The following is a 16,399-nucleotide window of genomic DNA, read 5'->3' on the forward strand; positions in this document are numbered from 1 at the left end:
AAATTATGCTAATTAACAACATTGCATATTAACCAAACCGAACAGAAAAAAAAAAAAACCGTCTCCTTATCGCCCCGTCGTTATCTGTAGGTAGGCCCCGCTTGTCCCCCCCTAAAGTAAAACGAGGTGACTTACCGGTAGGAAGCGGAGTCCGGGCGGAGGGATACATTGTGCAGCCGTAGGCTATGGCGGTGTTACACTGGGCGCCTCATTACTAATTCACCTCAGGGCTCTGCTGCTGGCCGGGCACCGGGAGCACACATCGATAATAGTAATGGGGGGATTTGCATGGATAACGAGAAGGGCGCCTTGAAGAAAAGGGACACCTCTTATTAATATTTAATCACCTTTTCTCTCCCCCGGTTATGCCCCCTGGCAGCTCTTTTACTCCGGCAGCTCGTGCAGTGTAGGCTTAGACGGAGCCTAGGCACGAATCCGCCGTCTCGTCTTATAAAGTTCAATGCAGTTTTTACATGAACATTTTTTTGCAGCTGCGTCATGAACATAATATATGCAGAACGAGCGCTGCATACTGAGCCTGAATATGGAGCCGGGGACTAGAGGGAGCGCTTGTTCTCTTAAAGAGCCCTCCACATCCAGGCGGCACAGTGTGCCCACCACAGACACCTCAAGGCTGCCTGTGTGAGGGCACCCATAGGAGACAGTCCTACTTCATTATGTCTGCACACCACTGAGAAATTCAGCCACATTTCATTCTACAAGGTGGATACATGCAGCATCATTCATTAAAAGTTATTTTATTGAAGACTAAGGCTCCCTTCTTTCACCAAGTGTTTATTAGGTTTTATAACATATGTAGATACAAATAGTACAAGACCTCTTTTACATGGCACGTATGAATCCGTACCGTTTACCTGTTTGTGGATGACCAGTAAACGGGCTGTGTTTACCTGTATGGGGATGACCTGTACATGTAAACACAGTGTATGAATCCATACCCCATGTGGGGGCCATGTTTACCTGTATGGGGATGACCTGTACATGTAAACACACGGTGTATGAAGCCATATCCCATGTGGGGGCCATGTTTACCTGTATGGGGATGACCTGTACATGTAAACACACGGTGTATGAAGCCATATCCCATGTGAGGGCCACGTTTACCTGTATGGGGATGACCAGTACATGGGCCCTGTTTACTTGTATGGGGGTGACCTGTGCAATTAAACACACACTGTGTATGAATCCGTACCTCATGTGAGGTCCGTGTTTACCTGTATGGGGATGACATGTGCATGTAAACACACACGGTGTATGAAGCCATATCCCATGTGAGGGCCACGTTTACCTGTATGGGGATGACCAGTACACGGGCCCTGTTTACTTGTATGGGGGTGACCTGTGCAATTAAACACACACTGTGTATGAATCCGTACCTCATGTGAGGTCCGTGTTTACCTGTATGGGGATGACATGTGCATGTAAACACACACGGTGTATGAAGCCATATCCCATGTGAGGGCCACATTTACCTGTATGGGGATGACCAATACACAGGCCCTGTTTACTTTTATGAGTATGACCTGTGCATGTAAACACACAGGGAATATGAATCCGTACTCCATGTGGGGGCCGTGTTAACCTTTATGGGGATGACCTGTGCATGTAAACACACCGTGTATGAAGCCATATCCCATGTGAGGGCCACGTTTACCTGTATGGGGATGACCAGTACACGGGCCCTGTTTACTTGTATGGGGGTGACCTGTGCAATTAAACACACACTGTGTATGAATCCGTACCTCATGTGAGGTCCGTGTTTACCTGTATGGGGATGACATGTGCATGTAAACACACACAGTGTATGAAGCCATATCCCATGTGAGGGCCACATTTACCTGTATGGGGATGACCAATACACAGGCCCTGTTTACTTGTATGGGTATGACCTGTGCATGTAAACACACAGGGACTATGAATCCGTACTCCATGTGGGGGCCATGTTAACCTTTATGGGGATGACCTGTGCATGTAAACACACGGTGTATGAAGCCATATCCCATGTGAGGGCCACGTTTACCTGTATGGGGATGACCAGTACACGGGTCCTGTTTACTTGTATGGGGGTGACCTGTGCAATTAAACACACACTGTGTATGAATCCGTACCTCATGTGAGGTCCGTGTTTACCTGTATGGGGATGACATGTGCATGTAAACACACACGGTGTATGAAGCCATATCCCATGTGAGGGCCACATTTACCTGTATGGGGATGACCAGTACACAGGCCCTGTTTACTTGTATGGGTATGACCTGTGCATGTAAACACACAGGGAATATGAATCCATACTCCATGTGGGGGCCGTGTTAACCTTTATGGGGATGACCTGTGCATGTAAACACACAGGGCATATGAATCTATACCCCATGTGAGGGCCACGTTTACCTGTATGGGGATGACCAGTACACGGACCGTGTTTACTTCTATGGGGATGACCTGTGCAATTAAACACACAGGGCATATGAATCCATACCCCATGTGAGGCCCATGTTTACCTGTATGGGGATGACCTGTGCATGTAAACACACAGGGCATATGAATCCCTACCCCATGTGTGTTGTGATTAAAATGGTATTTCTATATACCTGACAAAGACCAGCTAGGTATAATTACGGCATTTCCCACACTTACGAAACCCGCTCAGCATTGCAGTACTAAGGAGACAGCATTTTTCTGAACACAAGAAGAAATGAGTCAAAGTTGATGTTCAAAGCTTATCTGGTTTAATTCTGGGCGGGTCTACAACTTATATACGCTATTATTAGGTAATCATTGCATAGAACATGGGTGTGGTTAATACACAGAGGTGTACATTACATATCATTACATATAATTAATTATGCCATCTGCTTTCATGAGTCATAGTCATGAGTCCTGCTTCGCTATGTCATGTCTGGGGTGGCCCAGACATATTGAGACACAATTTCTTTATTTAGACATGTACAGAATAAAACTGCTTATTCAAGCTATATTTTCTTATATGTATGCTTTATAGGAAACCGCTACAGTCTGTAAATACAGAGTTTAAACTAACAGATTAACCTAAATTAATCTTATATGAATTTATAAAGATGGAGTCACTCCGGTTCAGCCATATCACAACAATGTGGGGGCCGTGTTTACCTGTATCGGGATGACCTGTGCATGGAAACACACAGGGTGTATAAAGCCATATCCCATGTGAGGGTCATGTTTACCTGTATGGGGATGACCAGTACACGGGCAGTGTTTACTTGTGTGGGGATGACCTGTGCATGTAAACACACATGCATATGAATCTATACCCCATGTGAGGGCCACGTTTACCTGCATGGGGATGACCAGTACACGGGCCGTGTTTACTTGTATGGGGATGACCTGTGCACGTAAACACACAGGGTATATGACTTAGTATGCCATGTGAGGGCCACGTTTACCTGTTTGGGGATGACCAGTACACGGGGCGTATTTACTTGTATGGGGATGACCTGTGCACGTAAACACATGGGGCATATGACTCAGTACACCATGTGAGGGCCACGTTTACCTGTTTGGGGATGACCAGTACACGGGTCGTGTTTACTTGTATGGGGATGACCTGTGCATGTAAACACATGGGGCATAGGAATCTATACCCCATGTGAGGGCCACGTTTACCTGCATGGGGATGACCAGTACACATGCCGTGTTTACTTGTATGGGGATGACCTGTGCACGTAAACACACGGGGCATATGACTCAGTACGCCATGTGAGGGCCACATTTACCTGTTTTGGATGACCAGTACATGGGCCGTGTTTACTTGTATGGGGATGACCTGTGCATGTAAACACACAGGGCATATGAATCCATACCCCATGTGAGGGCCGTGTTTACCTGTATGGGGATGACCTGTGCATGTAAACACACAGGGCATATGAATCCATACCCCATGTGGGGGCTGTGTTTACCTGTATCGGGATGACCTGTGCATTGAAACACACAGGGTGTATGAAGCCATATCCCATGTAAGGGCCATGTTTACCTGTATGGGGATGACCAGTACACGGGCCTTGTTTACTTGTATGGGGATGACCTGTGCATGTAAACACACAGGCATATGAATCTATACCCCATGTGAGGGCCACGTTTACCTGCATGGGGATGACCAGTACACGGGCCATGTTTACTTGTAGGGGGATGACATGTGCATGTAAACACATGAGGCATATGAATCTATACCCCATGTGAGGGCCACGTTTACCTGTTTGGGGATGACCAGTACACGGGCCATGTTTACTTGTATGGGGATGACCTGTGCACGTAAACACATGGGGCATATGACTCAGTACACCATGTTAGGGCCACATTTACCTGTTTGGGGATGACCAGTACACGGGCCGTGTTTACCTGCATGGGGATGACCTGTGCACGTAAACACACAGGGCATATGACTCAGTATGTCATGTGAGGGCCACGTTTACCTGTTTGGGGATGACCAGTACACGGGCCGTGTTTACTTGTATGGGGATGACCTGTGCACATAAACACATGGAGCATATGACTCAGTATGCCATATGAGGGCCAGGTTTACCTGCATGGGGATGACCAGTACACGGGCCATGTTTACTTGTATGGGGATGACCTGTGCATGTAAACACATGGGGCATATGACTCAGTACGCCATGTGAGGGCCACGTTTACCTGTTTGGGGATGACCAGTACACGGGGCGTGTTTACTTGTATGGGGATGACCTGTGCACATAAACATATGGGGCATATGACTCAGTACGCCATGTGAGGGCCACGTTTACCTGTTTGGGGATGACCAGTACACGGGGCGTGTTTACTTGTATGGGGATGACTTGTGCACATAAACACATGGGGCATATGACTCAGTATGTCATGTGAGGGCCACGTTTACCTGTTTGGGGATGACCAGTGGCCCTCACATGGCCCTCACTTGTATGGGAATGACCTGTTCATGTAAACACACAAGGCATATGAATCCGTACCCCATGTGAGGACCATGTTTACCTGTATGGGGATGACTCCATCCACCTAAACACACAGGGCATTTACAGTATCTCACAAAAGTGTGTACACTCCTCACATTTTTGTAAATATTTTATTATATCTTTTCATGTAACAACACTGAATGTAAAGTAGTGAGTGTACAGCTTGTATAATAGTGTAAATTTGCTGTCCCCACAAAATAAGTTAAAGTGGTTCTGCACTGAGGAAAAAAAAATATTTTTTATGTTTAAGCTTTAAAATGTATCTCTTTAAATAAAACCGCTTACTTTTCCTGCATTTGTCAGTGAAGCATGTCCGTTTTTAGTCCAAAGTTTGCTTTTTATTCTTATTGTTCGGCAGATGTCATTTTTCTTGTGGGCATTTGAAGCCCACAAGCAATAACTTCCGCCTTTCTTCCTTTGTTAGGAACCAGCATGCTTTGCCGGTTCCCGTGCATGCTCAGTAGCTACAGCTACGAGCGGTGTAATTCAAGAATGTTAGGACAACGGGCGGTGTAGTGTCACATTTTGCTGCCTATCACAGGATGCTGCGGAAGTGACGTTGCCGCCAGAAATTGCGTACTGCGCATGCGCGATGCGTTCCAAACACTCGCGCCGTGCGTTCCAACATAGCAAATTACCGCCCCCGTTCTCATGTGAAGCCAAACGTGGCCGGCGTGATGACGTCACGTCGGCCAAATCTCGCGAGATTTCGCAAGTGTTAGCCGCAATGACTCCTGGGATTACTCGGACGAGATCCCAGGAGACAGTGCGGGGATCAGCGGAAGTGATGCTGATCCCCGCATAAACCCCGCCCATAGCCGCAGGGGAAGAAGAAAACAAGTGCATAGAACGAAAGGTAGGAGAAATAAAAATAAAAATGAAGGGGCATTGTGCAATATGTGGAGGTTAGGAAAAACAATAGCACTAGGATACAAAAATGTGTGCAGAACCGCTTTAACACACAGCCATTAATTTCTAAACCACTGGCATCAAAAGTGAGTGCACCCCTAAGTACAAAAGTTGGGCCCAAAGTGTCAATATTTTGTGTGGCCACCATTATTTTTCAGCACTGCCTTAACCCTCTTGGGCATGGAGTTCACCAGAGCTTCAAGGGTAATGTTCTTTTCCACTCCTCCATGATGACAGCACGGAGCTGGTGGATGTTAGAGACTTTGTGCTCCTCCACCTTCCATTTGAGGATACCCCACAGATGCTCAATAGGGTTTAGGTCTGGAGACATGCTTGGCTGGTCCATCACCTTTACCCTCAGCTTCTTTAGCAAGGCAATGGTCATCTTGGAGTTGTGTTTGGGGTCGTTATCATGTTTGAATACTGCCCTATGACCCAGTCTCCAAAGGGAGGGGATCATGATCTGCTTCAATATGTCACAGTACATGTTGGCATTTATGGTTCCTTCAATGAACTGTAGCTCCCCAGTGCCGACAGCAAACATGCAGCTCCAGTCCATGACACTCCCACCACTATGCTTGACTGTAGGCAAGACACACTTGTCTTTGTACTCCTCACCTGGTTTCTGCCACACACGCTTGACACCATCTGAACCCAATAAGTTTATCTTGGTCTCATCAGAGCACAGGACATGGTTCCAGTAATCCATGTCCTTAGTCTGCTTGTCTTCGGCAAACTGACGAAAGCCATGCAGACCAATTTGATGCAGTGTGTTGCGTATGGTCTAAGCCCTGACAGGCTGACCCCCCACCCCTTCAACCTCTGCAGCAATGCTGGCAACACTCATATGTCTATTTCTGAAAGACAACCTCTGGAAATTACGCTGAGCTTGTGCATTTAACGTCTTTAGTCGACCATGGCGAGCCCTGTAACCTTTCCTGTTAAACCACTGTATGGTCTTGGTCACCATGCTGCAGCTCAGTTTCAGGGTCTTGGCAATCTTTTTATAGCCTAGGCCAGCTTTATGTAGAGCAATAATAATTTTTTTCAGATCCGCAGACAGTTCTTTGCCCTGAGGTGCCATATTGAACTTCCGGCGACCAGTATGAGAGAATGAGAGCGATAACACCAAATTTAACACACCTGCTTCCCATTCACACCTTAGACCTTGTAGCTCTAACGAGTCACATGACACCATGGAGGGAAAATGGCTAATTGGGCCCAATTTGGACATTTTCCCTTAGGGGCGTACTCACTTTTGTTGCCAACAGTTTAGACATTAATGGCTGTGTGTTGAGTTATTTTGAGGGGACAGCAAATTTACACTGTTATGCAAGCTGTACACTCATTACATTGCAGTATCATTTCTTCAGTGTTGTCACATGAAAAGATATAATAAAATATTTACAAAAATGTGAGGGGTGTACTCACTTTTGTGAGATACTGTAAATCCATTCCCCACGAGAGGGCAATGTTTACCTACACAGTCACAGCTGCTGCTCCCTATGTGACATCTGTGCAGGTACATGGTCCCAAATTCACATTCAGAGCTGTACAACTGCACAGATGTCACATTGGGAGCGGCAGCTGTGTCCTGGCATGAATGGGACACCTGTGAATCCCAGTGCAGGTAATCACAGCCCTTACAGGGTTCATACTCCATTTGAATGAGGCCTAAGATATAATAATAAGGCCTTGTTCGCACAGGTGATGATCCCATATAGCGCGAACAGGACATTTTTTAAACCATCTCATCTTCCAGGTGCTGCGTGTAGACAACCCATGAGAAACAGGGATGGAAGGGACACAGCCGCTGGTCCTAATGTGAAAGGCATGCAGGTGCTGGTGATCAGCCAAGAATACAAATGGTGTCCATTCAGTCCATTCAAGGTCACTCAACCGCACACCTGTCACATAACCAGCAGCTAAGTCCATGCAGCCCCTTGCATCTTAATCACTTAACAACCGGCCCATAGCCGAATGACGGCTACAGGGTGGTTGCTTAACTCTGGGAGGCCGTCATATTCCACTCTCGTGCGCCCCCTGGGGCGCGCACTCAAGAGCATCTGTGACCGCCAGTTCCACAGGACCCGGCGCATCACGGATCACGGCCACTCATAGTGGCCGTTTACCACGTGGTCTCTCCGTCAAATGACAGAGCGATCACTTGTAAACAAACCGGTGTCATGTTATGACGCCGGTTCCTCCCTTCCCTCTCTGTACCGATCGGTACAGTGAGAGGGGAGAGATTGGTGTCAGCAGCGCTGTGGGCTGGATCTGCAGTGCCCATAGCACTGCTAACTGACAATTAACCCCTCCATTCCCTGCCAATAATTTGCAATACCCAGCAATGCCCTGCCAATACTCTGCAGTACCCTGCCAATACTCTGCAATGCCCTGCCAATACCCAGCAATGCCCTGCCAATACTCTGTAATACACAGCAATGCCCTGCCAATACTCTGCAATACTCTGCAATGCCCTGCCAATACTCTGCAATACCCAGCAATGCCCTGCCAATACACTGCAATACCCAGCAATGCCCTGCCAATACTCTGCAATACCCAGCAATGCCCTGCCAATACTCTGCAACGCCCTGCCAATACTCTGCAAAACCCAGCAATGCCCTGCCAATACTCTGCAATGCCCTGCCAATACTCTGTGATGCCCTGCCAATACCCTGCAATACCCAGCAATGCCATGCCAATACTTTGCGATGCCCTGCCAATGCTCTGCAATACCCAGCAATGCCCTGCCAATACTCTGCAATACCCAGCAATAATCTGCAATACTCTGCAATAGCCTGCAATACCCTGCCAATACTCTGCCATAAATTGTCATACCCAGCCATACTCGGTGATACCCAGCCCTACTCGGTGATACTCAGCCATACTCAGTGATACCCTGCAATACCCAGCCATACTCTGCAATACCCAGCCATACTCGGAGATAACCTGCAATACCCAGCCATACTCGCTGATAGCCTGCAATACCCAGCCATAGTTGGTGATACTCTACAATACCCAGCCATACCCGGCGATACTCTGCAATACCCAGCCATACTCGGCCATGCTCAGCCATACTCTGGCATACCCTGCAATACCCAGCCATACTCTGTGATACCCTGCAATACCCAGCCATACTCTGCCATTCTCAGCCATACTCTGTGATACCCTGCAATACCCAACCATACTCAGTGATACCCTGCAATACCCAGCCATACTTGGTGATACCCTGTAATACTCGGTGATACCCAACCAAGCTCGGCCATGCTTGGCTGTACTCAGCCTCTGTATGTGGCCAGGCTGTGGAAGTCTCACATATGTGGTATTGCCGTACTCAGGAGGAGTAGGAGAATCTATTTTGGGGTGTCATTTTTGCTATGTACATTCTATGTGTTAGAAATATTGTATAAATGGACAACTTTGGGTTAAAAAAAATGCATTTTAACCACTTCCCGCCTTCCGGCCGTCTCCCGTCAAGAGCCTCAATGGCAAGTGGAGTGTCACGCAGCTGCAGCAGAATCGAGTGCTGCGAAACAAATGCAGCATCAATGAACAGGCTTGCAGCCCCAGAGTCGATTAGAGCCTGTATCTCGATGGACGACTCAGCCCAAGAAAGGGTGACCAAAACCAGGGGCTTATCCTTCTGGATAACTGGGGATGAAACAACGCCACCTAAGGTCTGTCCATGACAGGACCTCAAGGTTCAGGTGTTCCCTGGACGGGTAGGACAAGACTTCAAAAAGTGAGCTGCCTGGCCACAATAAAGGCACAATCTCTTCCTCCTCCTAAAGACTCTCTCATCTGCAGAGAGACGCGTGAAGCCCAGGTGCATGGGTTCATCTTCACTGACCAACTCGGGACCAGGAGGCATGGGAGGTGAGGGAGGCATGGGTGGGACTACAAAGCTTGGAGGCAAACGTACAGGAGGCTTCCGCAAGCGCGCCTTAGTCTGGAGTCAATGAGGATGGCAAACGAGATCAAGCTCTCCAGCTCAGTGGGTATATCTCGGGCTGCTACCTCATCCTTGATGGAATCCGAGAGATCATGAGAAAAGCAGCCACGAGGGCCTCATTGTTCCAAGCAACCTCTGCTGCCAGAGTACGGAATTCAATGGCGTAGTCGGCAACATTTCTCGTACTCTGTTTGATGGACATGAGGCACTTGGCAGCAGAAGCGGAGCATGCAGGAATGTCAAAAACCCTTTTAAAGGAGGCCACAAACAGGGTAACTCAAGACAACAGGTTTTTGCATCTCCCATAGAGGGTTAGCCCAGGCCCAGGCTTTCTCAGAAAGCAAAGATATCACAAAACCTACTTTGCTTCTGTCCGTGGGAAACGCCTGGGTCAGCATTTCGAAGTATATCTCAACCTGATTGAGAAACCCTCTGCATTGAACTGGATCGCCCCCAAATCTCTGGGGAAGCAGAGCAGAATCAGACATACCTCTTATAGAGGTAATACTCGAGACGGTGCCTGCACAGAGACTGGCGCAGCGGCAGGGACGGCCTGCGACTCAGGTTGTACCGGAGCAGCCACCGTGGGGGGATTCCAGGTGAGCCGTGCAATTCAAGAGCGTTTTTACTGGCATGGCATTTTCCTATGCCTGATCCACTGCTTTTGGCATAGAACTGGGATCAGCATGAGGTGCCTCTACGCTCTTTTCCAGTCTACGGTCAGGAAGATGGCAGAATTTGGCTATGTGTCCTTCCCCATTACAATTGTAGCATATTGCCTTCTGAAATTGCCTTTGCCTCTTCCTCTCTGCTTCCCTATGTACATAACCTTGGGTTTGCTGTCTTTTTGGTTAATCCTGTTTTCTATGGATAACAGGATAGGCAGGACGTCTTGAATAGACATATTGCCTGCCTTAGGCCTTGCTGTGAACAACTTTTCTTTCAACTGGGGTATTAAACCATCAATAAACCTTTGTTTCACCAGTTGTGTAGATGGACTTGCAGTTCTCCTTCTCTTCCTCATATTTGTTATTTACTTCCTCATCAGGCTATTCCTCTGTGTGACTACCCGCAGTACCAACAAATGGTCCACCAGCCCTGATAAACCCATTATTGTGAGATAGCTAGGAGAGAGCTGAACAAGGCGCCGTCTCTCTGCGCCAATGTAAGAGGAGTTACCAGCAATCGGCTGAATGTAAAGCGGTGAAGAATGGTGTCAAATAAACAAAAGGAGGGAAATGACATGGACATTCACTGTACTGTTCATTTAAGCACAAGAGACTCCATTTTGTTATCACTGTTGAAATATGTTCTGTAACCTTCACCTAACACACAGACACTCTCCTACTAAACGCCCTCTACTCCCCCCTCCCTTCTCAATGTTTTACTTTTGCAATTGTTCTATTCGCTAGCTTTTAATAATATATTTGTTAGCTTTTAAAGCGGTTCTCCACCCTAAAGTGGAAGTTCCGCTAATCTGATCCCTCCCCCCTCCGGTGCCACAATCGGCACCTTTCAGGGGGGGAGGGGGTGCAGTTACCTGAATAATCCAGGTATCTGCACCCACTTCCGGGACAGACCGCTGCAGATGCCCAGCTCCCCCCCCCCCCCCCCCGTTGTGTTCTGGGAAACACACAGTTCCCAGGACACAGCGGGGACCAGCAGAGACGCACAGCGCGACTCGCGCATGCGCAGTAGGGAACCGTCCAGTGAAGCCGCAGCGCTTCACTTCAGACAGAGGATGGCGGCGGGTGCAGCAGAGAGACAAGCGATCGCTCGTCATCTGCCGCCGACATCGCTGGACCTGGGACAGGTAAGTGTCAATTTATTAACCTCTAGAGATCGGCGCTATAGCCGAATGACGGCTACAGTGTGGACCTGCTTTGCCGGGACTAAGGTGCACCAGTGGCCTGCGTGCCCCCTGAGGGGCGCGCGCGGCGCACTCTGTGATCGGCGAGTCTATGAGACTCACCTGATCACGGATCCGAGCAAGGGGTCATTGGCTGACAGCTGATCATGTGACAAAACAGAGCCGGTAATCGGCTATTTTTCCTCCTCGCGCTGACAGCGAGAGGAGAACAAAAAAAAGCCGATCACCAGCGGCCGTGATGGGGACATCAGTCCCGATCACGGCCAGCGTATCAGTGTCCACCTGCACCCCGACAGTGCCACCTATATAATAAAAAATTGCCCCCCATCAGTGCCACCCATTAGTGCCCACAGTGCCACCTATCAGTGCCCACAGTGCCACCTATCAGTGCCCACAATCTGCCGCAAAAACAGTGCTGCACCTCAGTGCCACATATCCGTGCCCATCAGTGTCATCTACCAGTGCCCATCAATGCCCAGCATTGCCGTCCATCAGTGCCCAGCATTGCCGCCCATCAGTGCCCAGCAGTGCCACCTATCAGTACCACCTATCAGTGCCCATCAGTCCCATCTATCAGTGGTACCCATCAGTGCCCACCCATGCCACCCATCCGTGCCACCCATTTGTGCCATCTTATCTTTGCCCATCAGTGCCCATCAGTACTGCCTTATCTGTGCCCATCGGTGCCACCTTATCAGTGCCTATTAGTGCCAACTTAACTGTGCCTATCAGTGCCCAACAGTGCAGCCTATCAGTGCCCACCAGCGCTGCCTCATCAGCGCATTTTAATGAAGGAGAAAAATGACCTGTTTGCAAAATTTTATAACAAACTATTAAACATGATGATTTTTATTTTTTTTTTGCATCTTTTTTTGTTTGTTTAGCAAAAAATAAAACTCCCAGCTGTAATTAAATACCACCAAAAGAAAGCTCTATTTGTGGGAAAAAAATGATAAAAATTTAATTTGGGTACGGTGTTGTAGGACCGCACAATTGTAATTCAAAGTGCATCAGCGCTGAAAGCTGAAAATTGGTCTAGACAGGATGGGGGTTTAAGTGCCCAGTAAGCAAGTGGTTAAAAGTCAGCAGCTGCAATATTAGTAGCTGCTGGCTTTTAATATTTTTTTTTTAGGTGCAGAACCGCTTTAATAACATATTTCTATGTGTTCGTTTTTAATAACATCTCACACCACCCCTTTCTTATCTATGTATAAAATAACATGTAATAATACATTTTGACACAGAACAGACATTTTAAACACAGTGATTGAGTCCTGTGAATCTGTTCCTGCAGCTGCAGTATTTAACTTTGTTTTAGAGTCCCAATCAGAAATTAGTCATAACAGGAATTACCTCCAGTAAACCAACCAACAATGTATAGCAGCCTCTCTCACCAGGGTTCGGTTGAACTGTAAGGTATTTCCAGACGTTGCTAGGGGTTCCATGAGCTGTGAGCGATGGTGGATCATGATCTCCCACCTACACTGACTAATTGGCGATCAATGTTTGGGGGCCATTTTCTACTTACATCCGATGTGAGGGTTCAGGCACAGTACAGCTTGATAAAATATACAGTTCTGAAACTACAACAAAAGGCTATTTTTTTTGTTACTGAAATTAATTCAATAAAATAGATTGGTAATTTCGGGAGTTGCTGCTCTCCGAAAGTAAAGCTAATTGTAAAGGAAACAAAATTAAATTCCACAGCCAAATATGGGCTGCCAAATTATGCTGTTGTAGATGCTATCCCTGAAAACTTGTCGGGGTCTTTCCATGCTATTTGTTGACAATAGCTTGTTTAGCAATTCTCCAAAGTGCCAAACGTGACCATTGAAAATAGTCCCAATTTGACTTCAAAGCCATTCAAAATGTAAGGTCATTATTTTATTTATTTTTTATTTTAAAAAAATGAAAGGGGTAAACCCTTTAAAAACAAAAAACAAACATGCCTATACTTACCTGCTCTGTACAATGGTTTTGCACAGAGCAGCCCAGATATTCTTCTTCTGGGGTGCCCGACGGTGCTCCTGGCCCCTACTCTTCATCAGGTGCCCCCACTGAAAGCGTCTTTCCATGAGGCACCCGTATGGGCTCTCTCCCGAGTCCAGCTGCTGTGTCCATTTGATTGACAGCAGCGGGAGCCAATGGTTCCTACTGCTATCAATCTGTCCAATGAGACCAAAAATGTTCAATATATTTTTTTTTTTACTCAGTTTCTGTCAGTACATTTTGTAAATAAATGTATTTTTCTCCTTCACTGATGTGTGCTAATGAGGCAGCACTGATGGGCACTGATAGGCTGAACTGGTGGGCACTGAAGAGGTTGCACTTATGGGCACTGATGAGGTGGCACTTATGGGCACTGATTAGGTGGCACTGATTAGGAGGCACTAATATGCCACACTTATGGGCACTGATAAGTGGCACTGATAAGCACTAATGGGCGGCACTGATGGGCACTAATAGGTGGCACTGATAGGTGGCACTTATTGGCACTGATAGGTGGCACTGATGGGCAACACTGATGGGCATTGATGGACAGCAGTGATGGGCAGCACTGATAGCCAGCACTGACTGCCATCACTAATGGGCACTGATTGGTGGCACTTGTGGAAACTGATTGCTGGCACTGGTGGGCACTGATTGCTGGCACTGGTGGGCAATGATGATCAGTTAGAAAGAAAAGGTGAGATTGCGCTATGGATATCAAATGAAGTAAAGTACAATGGTAAAAGCTGCCTCTACCAGATATTTCCAACCGAATTGGATGGACTAAAGTATGTAAAAGGGGAAAAAAGATTTGATGCTATACCTTTGTGATTCCTACTAATGGCAAGGTTTTGCTGAAAACAACAGCTGGAGATATCGATATCAAGTTGTAGTCAAAGGAAGCGCCAAGAGCTTGTCGAAACTTTGCCCAACTTTGTCTGGAAGGTTATTAAGATATTACAGTTTTCCACAGACTTGTACCTGACTTCATTGTTCAGGGGGGAGATCCAACAGGCACTGGCACAGGTAGAGAATCCTTATATGGCAAACCATTCAGGTGGTATACCCAATTGATGGTAGAAGTGTGGAGTCTGGGAGATCTCAGTGACGGTTTAGAGGGTCCGTTCCAAGGTGATCTATAGTTCCTGGTCCAATCCAAAGGATGCGTAAGAATTACATTTAAATACTCCTTACTGTTTGCATCTCGGTGGTCGGACATCCTTTTCTCACCTGTGTACATGTGAATCACTGTGGTGTTACAATAAGGATTACCAGAAAGGATTATGTTCTTGCAATAACCCCTTCTTTTCTGAATGAACTGTTGCCATATGGAAGTCATCTCCTGCAAATTTTTTTCACTGATGAGGACATTGATATTGGAAATTATCAGTTACAATTTTTTGATCATATGGAATTATATTTCATAAGGGTTTAATTTTTAGTAATTTTTTTATTTTTTGGCACAGCTGGTTTCCTTTTTTTTTTAGGTTGCCCACTAGAGGCTGATGGATGAGAGCTATCCCTCACTGGCCATGATACTAAAGCAACAGTGAGGCAGGAAATAAGAAAATAATAGCCCATTAATGATGATTTGTGAAAAGATTCCACAAAATGACTGAAAAAATATCTACTGTATTCTCAACATTTGACTTGGTGAGATTCAATGATACAAGATTGGACAAGCAGTTTTCTGCATAATAAATAGAGTGACTTTTGGCAGAAATAGAGGGGCGCATCCAGCAAAATTTTTAAGAGAGTCTTTTGGATGAAAAGTTACTGGCCAAATTTCTTTGAAAAATATGGTACCCCACGGAAAAGACTACTAGAAGAGTAGGGAAAACTGTCAACCTACTCAGCTAACATTTAGTTTTTTGGTAATAGGAATGGAAGAACTCTAATTAGTATTCCATAAACAAAAACACATAAACTGTGATATGACAGATTTTACTGGCAGACGGGATGGTAGCCTTTTATTTCAAACAATCAGAAAATGTGTGGGTGGCTATGTGCCACCTCTGGCAGCCCTGGGTTATTTCCTATGTTGGATATGGAGAATTCAGGCATTGGATATGTATATTCAAAAATGCTGGCAATAGGAAGAGAATAATACCTTTCATGTTCTATTAATAAACATATGAGGCACCTACAGAGTAACCTTACACTGATGGTACCTTTAATAATGACACAGATCGGAGCATGTTGTCAGAAAATTTTATAGCCAAGTTGGAAAACTTGGTCGGTCGGATATTCCGATGGACAATGTCTGATAGGACCATGTTGTCGGATAATCCGACAGTGTGTGGGCTCCATCGGACTGTTTCCATCGGAGTATCCGACGGACCAAGTTTTCCAACTTGGCTATAAAATTTTCTGACAACATGCTCCGATCGGACTTTGTCCGATCATGTGTAGAGGATTCCGATCGGACAAAGTGCCACGCATGCTCAGATCAAATACCTAGACCAAAGCTATTGGCTACTAGCCTGAACGTAGTCCCGTCGTAACGTTAAGTAACGTTAAGTACGATCGGATTTTCTGACAACTTGTGTACGCAACAGTTTCAGACAAAATCCATCAGACAAATTGGTTGTCGAAATTTCCGACCGTGTGTACAAGGGCTAACACCATAAAAAGAAATGTTTGAATCAGCTCTTTGCTTGTCAAAACCAGGGTAGG

General features: G+C 46.5%; 1 protein-coding gene across 1 annotated transcript in view; it reads right to left on the bottom strand.

Annotated features, from left to right (window-relative positions):
- POU6F1 (POU class 6 homeobox 1) overlaps positions 1-505 on the bottom strand; it is a 212,480-nt gene extending 211,975 nt beyond the window's left edge. The window contains exon 1 of the mRNA XM_077483683.1: positions 136-505. The gene's annotated coding sequence lies outside the window, so the exon portion shown is untranslated. The remainder of the gene's footprint in view (positions 1-135) is intronic.
- Between the last annotated feature and the right edge of the window lie 15,894 nt (positions 506-16,399).

This window comes from Lithobates pipiens, unplaced genomic scaffold (genome assembly GCF_037356315.1).
Source record: "Lithobates pipiens isolate NorthernLeopardFrog02 unplaced genomic scaffold, aLitPip1_a1.2 Scaffold_16, whole genome shotgun sequence".
NCBI lineage: Eukaryota > Metazoa > Chordata > Amphibia > Anura > Ranidae > Lithobates > Lithobates pipiens.